Raw genomic sequence first — 17,610 nt, forward strand, 5'->3', positions numbered from 1 at the left:
CCATTTTGTTCCGATAACATTCTTATCCTTTGGTCTAGGAACCAGCTCCCAAGTGTTGTTCTTTTCGATTTGCTCAAGTTCTTCATCCATTGCTTTCACCCAACATTCATCTTTGCATGCCTCTTTCACATTTTGTGGTTCAGTAGAGGAGAGTAATGCCAAATAGCTTGAAGCTTCTGCAACTGTTCTTCTAGTTTGTATACCTGCTTCTTTCTGTCCCATGATCTGAGATTCTGGATGGTTCTTCTGAACATATCTGGATGGAGTCTTTTCTTCTATTCTTGTTCGTTCTTCTGCATCTTTGTGAGGTTCTTCTTGAGATTCTTCTTGAGGTTCTTCTTCTTCATCATTCTGTCTTTGAGGGTAGCTTTCATCTTCTTCGATATCTTCACGATGTATTTGCCTAGGAATGTATCCCTTCTCATCAACCACTACATCAATGCTGTCAACAATTCTGCCAAGTCTTTTATTGTAGCATTTGTATGCTTTGCTATGTGGAGAATAGCCAAGAAGAATGCCTTCATCTGCTCTAGGATCAAGTTTACCAAGCTGCTCCTCAGTATTCTTGATATAGCATTTACTCCCAAAGATTTTGAAATGCTTTACTGAAGGAGTTTTACCACTCCAGAGCTCATGAGGAATTTGAGTGCTGTTCACCCGAACATTTGTCTTGTTGAGAATAATAACCGCAGTATGTGCAGCTTCACCCCAGAAAGTTGCGGGAGTTCCTGATTCATCAAGCATAGCACGAGCCATTTGTTGGATTGTTCTGTTCATTCTTTCAACAACTCCATTTTGCTGAGGAGTTCTAGCTGTAGAGAATTCTCTCCTTATCCCATGTTCATCACAGAAATCGAAAAATTCATTTGAAGTAAATTCCCCACCTCTGTCGGATCTGAGGCACTTAATTTTGTGACCTGATTCATTTTCAACCAAGGCTTTGAAGGATTTGAATTTTTCGAATGCTTCATCTTTGTGCTTCATAAGTCCTAACCAAACAAACCTGGAGAAGTCGTCAATAAATAATATCAAGTATTCCTCTCCTCTAGGTGTTCTTTTCCTGAATGGTCCACATACATCTGTATGAACTAGCTCAAGAGGCATGCTAGCTGATCCTTCTTTCTCTGGAAAGTTAGTCCTGGTTTGTTTTCCAAACTGACATGATCTGCATATGGTGTTGTCAGGAATTTTGATATCTGGAAGATCGCGAACTGCCTGATATTTGCAAGCTTTCCTTATTTGTGAGAAGCTTAGATGTCCCAACCTTCGATGCCATAACCAGTGCTCTTCATCCTTTCTTAGATAGCATTGTTGTTGTCCTTCATCAAATATGTATAGATTATTTGGAGTTCTTTTTCCTTTGAGAACTGTTTTACCTGTATCAAGATCACGAACAAGACATCCATTTGATCTGAATATAACCTCGGTTCTTTGATCACACATCTGGCTAACACTTAGAAGATTATGCTTCAAACCATCAACAAACAAAACATTTCCAGCCTTAACATCTTCTTTTAAAGGAGCAATACCTTTTCCTTTTATAGTTGCAGGAGTATCATTTCCAAAAGAGACTTTCTTTCCCTTTTCTAAACTAGAATAAGACTCAAGTTTTTCTTTATCACCTGTCATATGCTTCGAACATCCACTGTCAATGTACCATAGATTTTCTTGCCCTTCTGCATAAAATGCTATCCCACATCTTTCTGTTTGAGGTTCCTTTATTCTCCATGTTTTGGTGCCTGAGGCTTGTTCCTTTTTCTGCTCTTGTACTTTTCTTTCCGGAAACCTGCTTCTGCATTCAAAGTCTTCATGTCCAAAATTATTGCAAATAGAACATTCGACTTCATTTTCAAGAGCTGAAAAGTTGTTATAGGTCCTTTTTGTAATCCCTGTCATACTTCTTTGTTTTTGAGCTTCCCTAGTCATGATTGTTTTATACGCAACACATTGAGCTGCTTTGTGACCAAAGTTATGGCAAGAAAAGCATTGTCCATTGAAGAAGCTTCTGCGATTATTGAATCTACCAGCCAACTGATTGTAATTTCTATTTTCATCTATTCTTGAACCAAAATGAGAAGATTTTACCTGTGGCTGGTTGTGGCTTTTATTCACCCTTAAGCTGGATTGCCCCTGATGGTTTCTGTTTGACATTTGTCCCTGCTTTACCTGATGATCTTCCTTGTGCTCTTGCTCATTTCTTCTTGCTGCATCAAGATAACTTTTTGAAGTGGATGCTTGAGAAGTTTCTCCATTATAGCCCAGACTTGTCTTATTTAGTGGAGACCGCTGCACACTGATAATCTCATCCAAAGTTTCTGATCCTTTGACAAACTTGAGATTAATAGTTTTTGTTTTCTCAATTTCTTTTCTAAGACCAACAATTTCACCTTCTAATTTTTCAAGATGTTTTTCCTTTTCATCAATTTGAAATTGTAGAGTATCAATAATCATGTTCTTTTCTTCTATACATCTCTTGAGTCTAGTAATTTCATCATAAAGGTTATCCACATCTACAACATCCTCATAATCATCATCTTCAAATGCCATTAACAACCTATATTTATTACCTTGTTCATCTTCATCACTGTTTGATAAGCCATCACTATCTTCATGGGTGTAGTAGCTTTTCTTATTTTCACTTTGTTTCTTGTTCCATCTAACTGGTTCCTTTCCTTTATCCTTATAAGAGCATTTTGCAGCATAATGACCTACTCTTCCACAAGCAAAGCATTTGAAAGGTAGCTTACCTCTGAATCTTCCAGAACCCCTTTGAAGATTTCTGACAAAATTTGATTCTTCTTCCTCTTCTTCTGGAACATGGCTTGCTTCATAGTGATCTTCTTTGCCTGATGTTTTAAAAGCGGCCTCCCTTCTGTCTGATGGTCCTCCCTTTCTCATTTCATAAGCAGTTAGAATTCCATGTAGCTGAGACATAGTGAGAACACGGAGATTTTCTTTTTCTTCTATTGCAGATACTTTAGATTCAAACTTGGGGGATAATGATCTTAGAATCTTTTGAACTACTATAGACTCCTTTATTTCTTCACCCAAATTTTTCATACAATTTACAATCTCATCTACCCGAAGAAAATAATTAGCCACACTTTCATCATTATACATCTTGAGAGTCTCATATTGAATCCTGAGAGTTTGAAGTTTGGCTTGTTTTACCTGTTCATCTCCTTCATAGCTTGTGATCATTTTGTCCCATATTTCTTTTGCTGATTTGAAGTGCATTACCTTCATGAATTCTGTTTGGGATATACTTCCTAATAAAGTACTGACTGCTTTTGCATTTGTTTCATACTTCTTTTTCTCAGCTGGATCTGTAGGAGTAGCTGAAGGAAAAGCATAGCCTGTTTCTACAATGTCCCAAACTTCAGTACCAAGAGATTGAAGATATGCAGTAACTCTTACCTTCCAATAATTGAAGTTTGTCCCATCAAAAACCGGTGGCCTGATTGATGCTTCTCTCTCGTAGTTGCTCATGATGAACGATCTACCTTCAAGCGATCAAGCTTTTCTGAAGGACCTGCTCTGATACCAATTGTTGGAAATAATACTGCTGCAATATGTCTCTATCTTCTTTCAAGAAATTCTTTTTACAATGATTTTGTACTGGTGCAGTCCTTTACCAGTACGCAGGCTGCAACCTGCAGAGAGCTACAACTCTCTCTCGTTTTCCAGTCTCTCCTGGAAGGGAGCTACAACCCCCTACTTCTTTTCATGAAGAATCAAATGATCAACAAGTATACAACAGATACAGTCCACTACAGATATCAGATCAGTAATCACAGGAACAACCCAGAACACCTTATGAACAGAAATATACAATTAACAGATCATCTTAAGACAGGGACGCAATTTTTCTTTCTGTGGCCTGCGATTGGACGCAGTTTACCTTCTGTTGTTCTGCGTGCAGACACACTGTTCCTTTAAGCTTCACTGCGTACCGGCGCACCCAGTAACACTATCGCGCCGCGTCTTTCGCTTCAGAGACGCACCCAATAACACAGTCGCGCCGCGTCTTTCGCTTCAGAGACGCACCTGAGCCCGGTATTCCCTGCGTCTCGGCGCACTTGTCCTTCACTGAACCTGCGTCCCTTCAGATATAAAAGATATGAGGACTTCAGAACTGACCCAACCACTCAGATCTACAGATCTGATCATGCGCCAAAGAGATCACAGTCCATTAGAAGATTCGCCCTCATAGATCTGGACTAGATCTCACCAAAAGATATTCAACCAAGATGATGCTTAATCCAAATGAACTCCTTTGCTTTATATAGGCAAGCTCCTCCCCAAAACATGGAACAATACCACGAGCCGACACCATAGAAACACAAAAAACCGTCGGCTAGATACCACACAAGAAACCCCCACGTGCTTTTCTCTGCCTTGAAATGTGTGCACTGGGTGGATGCACCTTCTGAACGGCTAGCCTGCGTCCCTGGACGCGGGTTCTGCATGGTATACCTGCGGGGACGCACTTGCTGAACAGATTTCCTGCGTCCTTCTTAAAAAAAAGAGAGCTGATCATCAAGAATAGTGATCTATCACCTGAATGGGTTGCCATCAAGGACAACACCTGAATCATAATGCCAACACAAATTTCATTTTGTGGGTATGCATTAAATTTTATATCTCAAGAATTCATACGGTGCATAACTATTTTTATTTTCAATGTTCACGGAGATGGTGTAAGGTCTAACACTCAGATGTTCAGGAAGGTTGATTTCACTTGATTGAATTCAACACTATTTATAGGTAGGAATCATGTATATAAATAAGCTCAATCAATGAGATTTTGGTTTTTAGTTGCAGAAGGTTTTAGTACCAATATTTCAGTCGAAGAATAAGGGTCTAGAAAACAAAAGTTTCACAGGGATTTCAAAATTTAGAATTTGTAGTAATGATTTCAAGTAGATTAGAAATTTTGACTCCATACCCAATAAAACAATTGGCTTCTTGTTCTCAGTTTCTCTCAAACAAGACATTGTCCCCAATTAGAACTTATGTAATAATAGAATTATGCAAAACGAATTTATGAATTTCTAATGATTGAACATTTATAGCCACAAACAAATTTAACTGTAATAGCAAAATTATGCAGAGCGAATTTCTGAATTTCTAATGATGGAACATTTATAGCCACAAACAAATTTAATTGACCCATTTTTGTCCACAAATGTTAAAAGGAAAAATGTTCAATGAAAAATGTTGCTTCATGGGCCTTCATTTTCATATTTTCGAGTCATAGGCATGGTAAGGATCAACAAACAAGCAATATTTCTCATAAAAGAAAATATCCCCATTCAAACACATAAAGTCGACCACTGGGCATCTTTGCATCGCCATTCCAATCCTTTTTGTCAAAATTCATGTTATGTTCAAACCTTGACCTTCATATTTTTATCACCTAGTCTTGGAATGATGGTGCAGTTCTTGAAACAAACTTACTCATAGGAAAATGGGAAAAAATGACCAGCAACAATCCCTTCACAAAGAGCCCAAAGTTAAAGAACCGAGAAGCAATCGCAGTTTCCCTATGCAAAAAGACATGTTAGGAAATTATTCAGAAAAATTATTTTGTGGGTATGTATTAAATTTTATATCTGAAGAATTCATGCAGTGCATAGCTATTTTTATTTTCAATGTTCACGGAGATGGTGTAAGTTCTAACACTCAGATGTTGGTTTGGTATGACAGGAAGGTTGATTTCACTTGATTGAATTCAACAGTGTTTATAGGTAGGAATGATGTATATAAATAAGCTCAATCGGTGAGCTTTTGTTTTTTAGTTGCAGAAGGTGTTAGTACCAATATTTCAGTTGAAGAAAGAGTCTAGAAAACAAAAGTTTCATAAAGATTTCAAAGTTTAGAATCTTTATTAATGATTTCAAGTAGATTTGAAATTTTGACTCAATGTCCAACAAATCTATTGGCTTCTTGTTCTCAATTTCTCACAAGCAAGACATTGTCCCCAATTAGAACTTATGTAATAGCAAAATTACACAGGGCAAAATTCCGAGTTTCTAATTGTTACACTAAAAAATGTCACCATGACCACTTACAGTTAGTATGGCTCAAATCAACAGTCATGCTACCCTCTTAGGCAAGTCTTATGCCTCTGTTATCCATCTCAAACTCAAAGAAGAGAGAAAGTCTTGTAAAAAATATGTTTATCTCTGGGGTCGCAGGTTCTCTCTAGCCTTACCTGCGGGGACGCTGACCATGTTCACAAAAGGTGCGTCCTTGGACGCTCTGTATGTTAAGGGACAGGTGCGTCCTTCTGTAAAAGGCAAAATGCACGAGTTTCATCTTAAAAAAGTTACTTGTGGTTACTTCTAGAACTTTCTAGAGGTCAGTTTGATGATTTGGATGCGCCTCCAGTTGGTTCATGTATCTCTATTAAGGGGGAACTTATCCCATCAATAAGGGAGCTATCCCACCCAAAGAGGGGGATTATCCCATTGATGGTGGACCTGAATAACCTCTTTACAGCACTATAAATAAAGACATTGAGCCAGAGGGAGGAGGGGTTGAAGCTATACATTTTCTTTGGGTAAATGCTGCAGGAATTAGGACTCCCATTTAGAACCTTGTGAGGAGAGATTGTCTTTGCTTGATTCTACTTGGAAGTGGGTGAGCTTTGTCAAAGTAGAGGAAAACCCTTGATGGACCCTGGGAGGAACTTGCACAACACCAAGGCCAGGTTGTAAGAGTTTCTTTGTTTCGTTATTAATACAAACTGGTTCATTTTTCTCAATAGCTTGTGTTAATGAGTTATTTCATGTGTTCCTTGGTCTGCATGTTGAATATATGTTTTATTATATGAGATGCAAGTGCTTGGTAATTGTTTGATTGTTTGTGGTTGCAGGAATTGATGTGAAGGAGGAGCTCATCCGGATCGGCAATGACGGACTACAACAACAGCGTTTTGGAATAAGGTAAGCCTAAACACTTGTAGTTTTCATGTTTTAAAAGGTGTATTTAGAGAAAGATCGCTCCATTTTGTCTTGTTTGTCGCTAGAGAGTTTAGACTCCTAGAGAGTTTAAACTCCTAGGGAGGTCAGTTGTGTCCGCACAAACGACTTTTTCCGCCATGACACTAATGATGGAACATTTATAGCCAGAAACAAATTTAATTGACCCCTTTTTGTCCACGGATGTTGAAAGGGAAAACGTTCAATGAAAAATGTTGTTTTATGGGCCTTCATTTTCATATTTTCGGGTCAAAGGCATGGTAAGGATTAACAAACAAGCATATTTCTCATAAAAGAAAACATCCCCATTCAAACCACATAAATCGACCACCGGGCATCTTTGCATCGCCATTCCGAGCACTGGGCATCTTTGCATCGCCATTCCAATCCTTTTGACACATCCCCATTCAAACCACATAAGTCGACCACTGGGCATCTTTGCATCCCCATTCCAATCCTTTTTGTCAAAATTCATGTTATGTTCAAACCTTGACCTTCATATTTTTATCACTTTGACCTTCATATTTTTATCACCTAGTCTTGGAATGATGTTCCGCAACCGTTGGATTTGTGTGATGACCATCTAAGAATATATAATATTAGTATACATATATACACTACACAACTTCACACCTTTCGGCCTCAGCAATATGATTTTGATTCTATTTTTAAAATCCAATATCTGTCATCACTTTGTCATATTATGAAATACCATGCATGTTGATGGGGTAACCCACTACACATGCATCCCTGTCATCAATTTACATGGTTCACAAGAACAACTATATGTATCTCATGCTCTTTTTGCGCCATATATTTGGGATATTGTACATAAATTATTTAAAAAAAAAAGATTGTACAATCATGCAATACCCTTTCGCAGACTTATGCACATATATAAATGATAAAGACAAAGGTCTAAGAGCATCCAAGACCATTTTTATTATCCAAATAATGGAGCACCGATAAAATCATTTGGATGATGAATTGAACTTGCCCATAGTCTAGAATACAAGTTACGTATATGTATATATATCATACATAGCGCTGAAATCAAAGCCTTCTGTTTTCTTTTTTCCTTTTTCTTGTGCTGGATGCCTTTCCACCTCATGCAAAGATGTTTTCAAGCTTGAAGGTAACAACATTCTTAGCGTTCAAACTAAGTCTAGCATGTGCACCATGGAAGCATGTATAAAGGTTATTACAGAAAGAGATTTTCCCGAAGTCGTAAACAAATTTGGTTCTTGTCGCTCATATGACATATACTATAAGTGTTCGTTCCAGATCCTGCCACCATGAATAGTAGTTTTCACAGTTTATTTATGTGTTTTTTTGGTTTTAGCTCATCTATTTCCTTCCATGAAAGGAAAGGATGTGGGTTGGTTTTGCCTTGATGAATAACCGATTTACATCATGGTGGCAAACCGGCTACTGTAGAGGAATAAAATAAGTGCACGAGTTTGAAGCAAACGTTCATGAGTTTGAGTACGGTGAGCTTAAGTTGATTGCAGATTCGCGGAATATTTGGAAATCCGATGGATATGGGCATGGTCAAAAAATTGACAGCGCTCATGTCTGTCCATGTCTGTCGGATTCTCGAATATTCCGGGAATCTGCAATCAACTTAAAGATGGCCATTTGAGTATCATCAAGGACCATTTAAATTGAAGTATGTGATGTTTGCCGGAGGACTTGTGCCTCCTTCGGGATCCTTTCCACAACAATTCTCCATATAGTGCTTTGCCGAACAAGTATTTTCCTTGCAACGATTCGAGTCTATCATGATGAATACGTGGGTGTGTTCGACCTACAAGAGCTTTGTACATGTCCTAGCTCTCTCTATCCACAAGAACTTAGAACAAGGTAAATAAATATATGACAATTGTTCAAACTTGAGAGTACATTCTTAACTTTTAAATGATATAGCGATATGTTTTTACTTGTAACAAACAAATAAGGCCGAGTTGTGACAACTGAACAATACACTAGGTTAGGGTTGAGAGATTGTAGTAATCATTAACCCCACAATATTAATTAGCAGTATAAAATCCAAACCCATGGCATGGTCAATCCCTGTATACCACATGCTTCATTGTTGTCGCTTGTTGTCCCCACATGAGAAAAGTTCATCAGCTAGGTTAAATAAAAAATGTAATACAACAGTAATTGAAGCAACCAATGTTGCAACTGCAACAAGATATTAAGCTACGACAAGCTCACTATCTTTTTTGGTGGAGGAATTATGGGCAATAGGGATAGAGGAAATGGCTACACTTACTGGTGCAGTTTATTGATTGATGCTTCATGTTTTACCAACCTACATTCGTGATTGGTTCATTAGTTTACTAGATTGATATGCAACATTTTCTATCAAGGAATTTACTATAGCATGATATAACCCTCAACTTATCGTCGATGATTTTTGGCAGATTCCAGAATAATCAACGGCTAGAATGTCTGATCTCCAGATCCAATGGTTTTCCGGTAATGTGGAATGCTAGGAAGATAAGAAGAAGGAATCCCCGAAGAGCAGTTAGACCAAATGGCTTATCTCCAAATTGATGGTCAACCTGCATTTCGGGGTATGTCCGACATTTTGTACAGACTTTCATAGCCCCCCCCCCCCCCCCCGAAACAGGTATCGGGTTTTCCAAAAATTTCTAATTGTTTACTGACGTGGCATCTAACAAAGACCCAACACCACACACTTTAGATATTTTGTTTTGATTAAAAGTTTGATATATGTATGGTAAACATTTCAAAAATTACTAATCTTTAAAGGGGCAGGATTTTATGAGTAAATAGAAAATTATTTTTAATTTAATTTAATTTAAGTTAGAGAAGGAATAATTTTGTTCACTCAAATTTATCAAAATTGGGGAACTCACCAAAATCTGGTAATACATTAAGTTTTTTTTGTTCTATAAAATATATTTTTGAATAGATTGATGGATTCAATACCTGGAAAAACCCTAGGGCAGTCTAATTATGTGGATTAAACAGTTTAAATTCAAGCTTTTAAAATTCTCTGTAGAATTTTGATTAAAATTAACCAGAAAAATGTCGCTAAAAAGACCATTTCGTCTATACATTAGACTAGCCCTATATATAATATTACATTGTTATTTTGTACCACTTATTGTAATGAGTCTCACCAAGGTAAAAGAGTTTTATAACTGTTTTCTAGAACTAGTTTAATAACCAATTCTTGGTAGTTAATTTATCAAGAAGGATAAAAGAACGAAAAAAATACAATGTAATGGTTCAGAGTCTGTAAAGAAGGAGACTTTGTCATGGAGAAATATCTTAGAAACTGAATAATAAAAACCAAATGGAGAAATACGAAAAAAAATATAATGTAAGGGTTTAGAGTCTGTAAAGAAGGAGACTTTGTAATGGAGAAATATCTTAGAAACTGAATAATAAAAACCAAATGGAGAAATCTCTTAGAAACTAAATAATCAAAACCAATTTTGATTCCAGTTCTTGGGGTATTGTAGAAATGTTTTTTCTTTGATTTGTTATCATTTATTAATGTTTTCTTCTATAGGTGTAATGTAGTAGTAGGTTGACTTAAATCATATTTATGAATTTACTTTGAATTAATGGTACTCATGTTTTTTGTTTGAATCCCATAATGTGCGCTCCACCATATCATGCATTCACTCATCTTCTTTTCCCTTTTCATAATTTCCTCTATAGTGATTAAAGATTGAGATTCTTAAGTGCCTCAATGAACAAGCACTGTTTTGTTTATTTGCTTCTAGCCATATCTTAAACGTTAAGCCCTGCAACTCGCATTTATTGTGACCATTCTGGTTTTGAAAACTAGGTTTTTGGATTATACAATTCATTACAATTCTCATAGTTTTTCCCTCTTTGAACATTTATTTGAAAGTTTTAAGCAATATTGTAGATGTCCTAGGCATTGGTTCCCCTACAGCCATGACTTGTCTCCAGGGTTACAACAATACCCTTAATAGAAAACATACATAAAAGTTTGTAGTCAAGTGCCTCAAATTTGAGATGTTCCCACTTGTGTAATTGTGCTTTGAAATATGTGAACTCAACAAAAAAACACACCATAACATACATGAATGTCTCTCAACATGTGAAAGAAAAAGTAAATCCTTACCCTAGTCTTCCTTTGTTGGCGATTTGGGCCTTTTGTCACAATATATGTTCTTTTCTTTGGAAAGAGGACATAAACAAGCTGTTAGATGCTTCTAAATGGTGTATTCTTCACCCATGTCCTTATTTACGTCATGTGATACAAATGCCAATTTTCATATTCTTGAATATGTCATTCTTCTTTTAGACATGTGACCATTGACTATACCATGAAATCCTCCAAAATATTCTTAAAGAATGGGAGCTACTTTTCATGCTTGAAGATAGTGGAATGTGACAAGTTATCCAAAATTCCTCCAAATATTTGATTTGTGTCTTGGGAAATCTGAAAGGTACCCTCAATGGAAAAACATGCATAAAGATTTGCAGCTAAGTGTCCTAAATGTGAGGTGTTGCCACTTATGCCATTCAGCATCTAGTTGATGCTCAAACTGACACTCTAGTTGTGCAAGGCTCACAAGGTGCCACTTTGGGTCAACTCAAGGATGTTGCCACTGCCACTTTAACATTGAATTTTCACACTTCGTAATACTTATTGAATCTTGGGGGTATCCCAAAGCACTAATTTATGGGGTCTTTTTTTGACTAGATCACTAGCACTGAAAACCATCTTTATAATGGATGGTTCAACATCTTGATGGTTTATATCTTGTTGAACACAACTTTTGTATTCATGATTTATTTCATTGTAGCACGTACAATAGGTACTAGTGGTATAAATTCATGCTAAATTTAATATTTAAATTTTAAACTACTTTAATAGTAAACTCTAAAGTTCATTTAATAGTTTAATAACTGATTGAATTCAACTTAGTTTGACTTACGACCAATTGTAATATATCCCGCTTTATATAATATAACAATACCAAAAATACCTCTCTTATAACCTAAAAGATCTAATTCAATGCGTTTGAATATACTCATGTGCTATTTTTAATTTTAAAGATTTTGAATATATCCATTTTCTCTCTCTTTAGAATCTAAGCAGAACCTCTCTTTTAACATAATTATCTAATTTGATGTATTTTGAATATACTCATGTGCTCCTTTTAATTTTGATGATTTTGAATCTATCCATTTTCTTTCTCTTTATAATCTTCAATATTTTTCTTTACAAGATTGGAACAATTTAAAAACCAACTTTTCCTCCTAAACTATGCTATTAGCAAGACCTCAATGAACTCAGAGTGTATAAACAATTCTCCCAATTTTCCTGCAGCTTGAAATATCCTCTGTACTTTGGCCTCAACCCAAATTTAAAATTTGTGGGGATTATTCTGAGCTATGAAGAGAAAACATCTCTTTCTTCTTATTTATTATTGTTATGCACATAGCAGTCGAGGATGAAAAATGAAAGTCCTGGATGATGCAGAAAAATAGGTGGAAAATGAGAGTGTGAGGGAGCTCATTAAAACAAGGAAGGAAGAAGATGAAGTGGAGAGAATACAAATAAAAAAAGCACCCATGCTTACATTGTGGGTGGTGGTGGTGGCAGAAAGAGAGGGCTATTCATATGAAGAAGGCCTTAGCTTTGGGAAGGCCATTGCTGGAATGCTAGCTCATTCCAAAGGACTAAGACTCAGTGTCTATGAGGATAAGGACCAAAGATGAAACTATAGCATAAGGAGAACCAGAAAATTCATTTATTTGCCATGCAGATTTCTCGACAGACCACCAATGAAGGGATCCTCCTTTCTCTGTAGAATAACAAGCCTATATCTCCGGCTTTTGTAGAATCGTACCTTCGCAAAGCATTTGGGCCTTACTATGATCAAGCCAAAGGTACATGTTTTAGTCCTCCTTTATGCTTTGTTTGATAAATAAATTAATGCATGGATGATTTATTTGCCTCTAGGGTTATTTGAATTTAGTATGTTATTATAGGGGGAGGGATTGATATTTTGGGTTTAACTTGTTCTTCTATTTGGCTTCATTATTTGCGGTTTATCCATTTTGTGGGGGCTATGTGTACTTTCAACAGTTAAAAAAAAGAGCATAAACTTCAACCCAAAATATAATGGTTTTCACTTTTTATATTGTCTCTTTGTTTAATTCGATATAAACCTCTATGTTTTCTCAAATTGGATTTGGCCTCGTCTTTTGTCGGGCTATGGAAACTAATAAAATGTGGATTCTTGGGACAGAGGCAATGAGGGCTCTGGCCAAGTCTTACCCTCTAGAGAAGCTAGGGTCAGAGGCTTATTCCTTGTATGAGAAAATAAGGCCTAGTTGCAAGGGGGCATGAAAGACTTGGAAGAAAAAGTTTATTTTGATCTAAACCTATTATTTCAGCTCCAGGAGAAGTAGAAAAATCCTTCAGATGATACTTAGAGTAGGAGATAATGTCTCATTGTAAATGGTGGAACTTTCCATATATATTGTATGTAGTTTCATTGTACAAAAATAAAAGAGGACTCTTTATCATGAAGAGATCACAAGAGTATTTGGCTAAGCATAATAACAGTTTGCTAAGTTAGTATGTTAGAACAATCTTTTTGGAGGCACCAACTGTAGATACTGCATGAATCAATGCCAAAAGTTGATTATATTTGGATGCAGTGCCAAGGCCACATTCATTGGATGCTTTCAATGTGAATAGAAAAAGAGAATGAAAATGAAACATTTTTTCACCACAGAGAGCAAGTAGGTTCATAGCCTTATGTTCATTAGAGAGAAAGCTTCTGAAAGGTCTTACCTGAATGAGCTTTCTTCAGAGTATGGTCTTGAAAGTTCGAGTAGAATAATTATGAAATGGATCTATATAGTTTGTAGACACTAGTCATGATAATGTAACATTTAAGTTTTTTACAATGGCCGTGTTAAAATTTTGATTTTTTAAGGATAAGTACATTTTTTTTACATATGAAAGTATTTTGTTTGCAAACATGGTAGTTAAGAGATCATTCTGAATAGGATGAGTAGTGATTTTTTTCAATTTCTGTCATTGACAATTGTGCATTCTCAAGAGTAGAAGGTACACACATGAATTTAGATTGTGATGATAGTTAGATATGCAACTCAGATGAGCAATGCTCTTTATGCAAACAATTGAAGATACAAAGACAGAGAAACTATGAATAATAGAAATGATTAGTGGGTTTATATCATTACATTTGAATGGTACGAATTATGGAATTTGATTACATGAATTGGACTTCCATATCCTTCTTGTTGTGGTATGATCCCCAATATATTGTCATAATAATATTCAATGGAAATCAATGGGTGCGCTTTGATGCGAATGCTAATGCATTAGAAAGAGCTCAATAAATTAGTTGTAAATTTGGGGTGAGTTTTAGAAGCTCTATTTTTTTGTGGAATACATAAACCTATTAATTAGAAAATATCTCTGATTATGAAAGATATTTCGATTATTTGGCAATTTTCTTTCCTTGTTAGGAGTTTCCATCTTTATTATAACTAGGTTTTCTAGGACCATGTATTAATCAACACTTTTCATGATATGGTAAATCACAATTCCCTAGGACTACCCTAGGACAATAGAAATGTCATTCATTGCATTCTCATGATGAACATTGACTCACATTTGTTGTTATCCTTTGGGTGTCTTTTCGATGGCCATAATACATACATGTACTTTTTGCCTCCTAGTTGATGTTTGGTACCATAGGAGGTTAACCCTCTACTAAGAATTTCTCATTCCATACCTTGGTCACATATTTGGCCCAAGGCAATCATTGGCTCTCATGTTGTGGTTTGTCTATTGACTAGACGAATTTTGGGCATGGTGTGCCAAACCATTCCCAATTAGTTGGAGAGTCTCCTTCAGTCCACAAGTACCCTTCATCTATTGGAGCATGCTTATTTATATATTTAATTTGATTTAATTATCATTGTTCTTGGATGGTTTGAGTGTGCTCCTTGAACCATGTCTCTTCTTTTCTATATTGTACACATGGCTTGCATACCTGTGAATTAAATGTGTTTCTACCTAGTTTTACTTTTGGTTTTTATGAACACTTGTCATTTTAATAATCAATACTCATAGTTTAACTGTTTAATAGGTAGCAACACTTCCTCTTTGTCAGTAATACTAGTCACATGACCAAGCACTGCTAGATTTATTTATACGGATCCCTTGTTCTTGTTAAGGCTCCCCCTTTGACATATCAAAACAATGTACTACTATAGGCTCACTTGTGAATTTATGATATCTTGCTACTTGTCACATTGATGGGCTTGCTTGGATCTTTAATATCCATCAAACCTTCACCCATTGAGAATTGCTTTAATGTTTAAGTTGGTAACTCCCCTGCTATTTTGGATCTCCCTTGCTTGGATTGGTTGGTTGAATCTTGTGATCTCTTGGTTCTATTGCATCATACTTTTTCCAACCTTGAACACCACCTCAAAGGATGCCTCAACATGAACTATAAAAGAGGCACTATTGAGAGCATGTGTCATATTTTTTGTGTATAACTAGTTAGATCCTTTTGATGTGTGGCTTGATTGTTTCTATCATTTATTTATATTGGAGGTTGTATTATCATTGCTTATCATAGGGGAAGAAATAACATATTCAGGTGCATTAAGAGGTCATAACCCTATTATATTTTTTGTTGTTTGTCACTTCCCTAAGCCTGTGTAGTGAACACTAGATTTAGTTGAGAGAAGATTATATCAATTTAGACATTCCAACTGCCTAATCATCATCAAATTTGGAAATAAGTGTTATTTTTTATTATTTTTTATTGATTGTTCCTTTCATTTGGTTTGAAATGGGCTTAATATAGTTGCATCTACTTTCTTTTGTTAACACTATTAGATCTAGTCATCATATCAATTAATTTAAGTAGAATACCAAAGGAAATAAGGTGAGTAAAGCCAATTTACAATATGCATTGTTAATTTTATAACTATTTTACTTGCTTCAAGCTTGCTAAACAAATCAAAATTAACCACCTAAACCTAGGTACACTTAATAAAGAGTTGAGGTGGACGACCATGAAGAGTAAAATTCGAACTGGAAAATTTGACTATGTGTTTGGATCTCAAAAATGATAAATATGGTTGACTTTCTTTCGAAATCTTGTATATTTCTTAATAAATTATGGTTGAGTATATATCTGAACTTAAGGCTATTTTCATTTGTTATACATTGCATTTCTTTCATGTTTATGGCCATACCTACATGGGCTTGCTTTACTAATATTAAATTCATTATCATTATGTTTTAACGCAACAAAACTATCTTGAATTTTATATTTATATTTGGAGGATAGTAATATATCTGGGGACATAAATACAGGCATAGAATGCCATAAATACTCATGTCTATCAGTTTTAAATTTCATTGGCACCTAAAATAAGGCTCTCATTCCTTTGTTCTTACCCTTATGTATGTTGTGTAGTGTTATAGATCCACGATTCAATAAATTTTATTTTGTTTTCTTGCATTCATTTGCGTTGTTCATAATCCATATGATCCACGGATTCATTTTATTACCTTTTGATTAAATTTCTTAGCTCAAATACAACCATACTTTAGGCTCCATAAACTAGTATCAATTGTCAATGCAAATTTCCCAAATTTGGAGTCTACCATATGGGAGGGAATTGCCATTTCCTATGCAAAGGTAAAATAAACAAAATTATTATTCATGTAACCATCACCTATCCAGCGTGCCCTAATATTCATCATATTTTCTTGATTCCCTATTAATATTAGGGTAAGATGGGGATGGAAATTTCCATTCCCTATGCAATGGTAAAATAGACAAATTTAGTTTTCATACCCTATTTGAGACACTTTTGTTAGTTTGGTGTTTATGTCATCACATAGGTTGTTGTAGGCATGAAGCATGTTTGTTATGAGCTAAGTCAAGGTAATAATTATCATGAAAGCAAAACCATAGATAGTCTTGTAAATGATGCAAACCATCTTGTGTCATGCTTGAAAACAAAGGTTTGTGGATTTATAAAATCGTGTGTGGTAGATTAAGTATTTTGACTGCTCATAATTTCTAGTTGTTGTTGGTCACATCAAAATAAACATACTACCATAATGTGGGAAGTTGTAATTGATTTATTATTGTACTATATATTCAGGAAGAGAAAACATTCAACTTGGTGATGTTTGGTGCATCTCCAAGGTCATGTAAATATGTCTTAAACACATTGATGCAAGTAAATTACTTTTCCATTAGAATCTTTCAACCAACGGTTTGTTTTGTTTCTTTTGTTGGTTGGGTTGGCTATTTGCTCCATTTTTGAATGCCCTACTTGACATATGTAGACATTCTAAATAAATGAGGTTTCCCACAGGGTGAATATATACACTTTACATAATCTTATCATTGAGCTTCTTGTATGGCTCTTGGATGAAAGGGTTCTATTAGTGGATGACGGTAGGTAGTTACTGAAAGCACTAAAGGTGCTAATGCTAAAGATATTGGTGAGAATTCCACTCTTTCTCTTTTCTATAAATGCAACCATATGTTTTTACATTCTAAACATTCTATTGTAACGAATT

At 35.6% G+C, this 17,610-nt stretch overlaps 1 pseudogene; it reads left to right on the forward strand.

Moving 5' to 3' along the window:
* The first annotated feature begins 12,467 nt into the window (after positions 1-12,467).
* Positions 12,468-13,424, forward strand: LOC149181797 (uncharacterized; annotated as a pseudogene).
* The last annotated feature ends 4,186 nt before the right edge of the window (positions 13,425-17,610 follow it).

The sequence above is a fragment of the Pinus tabuliformis genome, chromosome 3_2 (genome assembly GCF_031772625.1).
Source record: "Pinus tabuliformis cultivar Carrire ecotype Pingquan chromosome 3_2, CPIR1, whole genome shotgun sequence".
NCBI lineage: Eukaryota > Viridiplantae > Streptophyta > Pinopsida > Pinales > Pinaceae > Pinus > Pinus tabuliformis.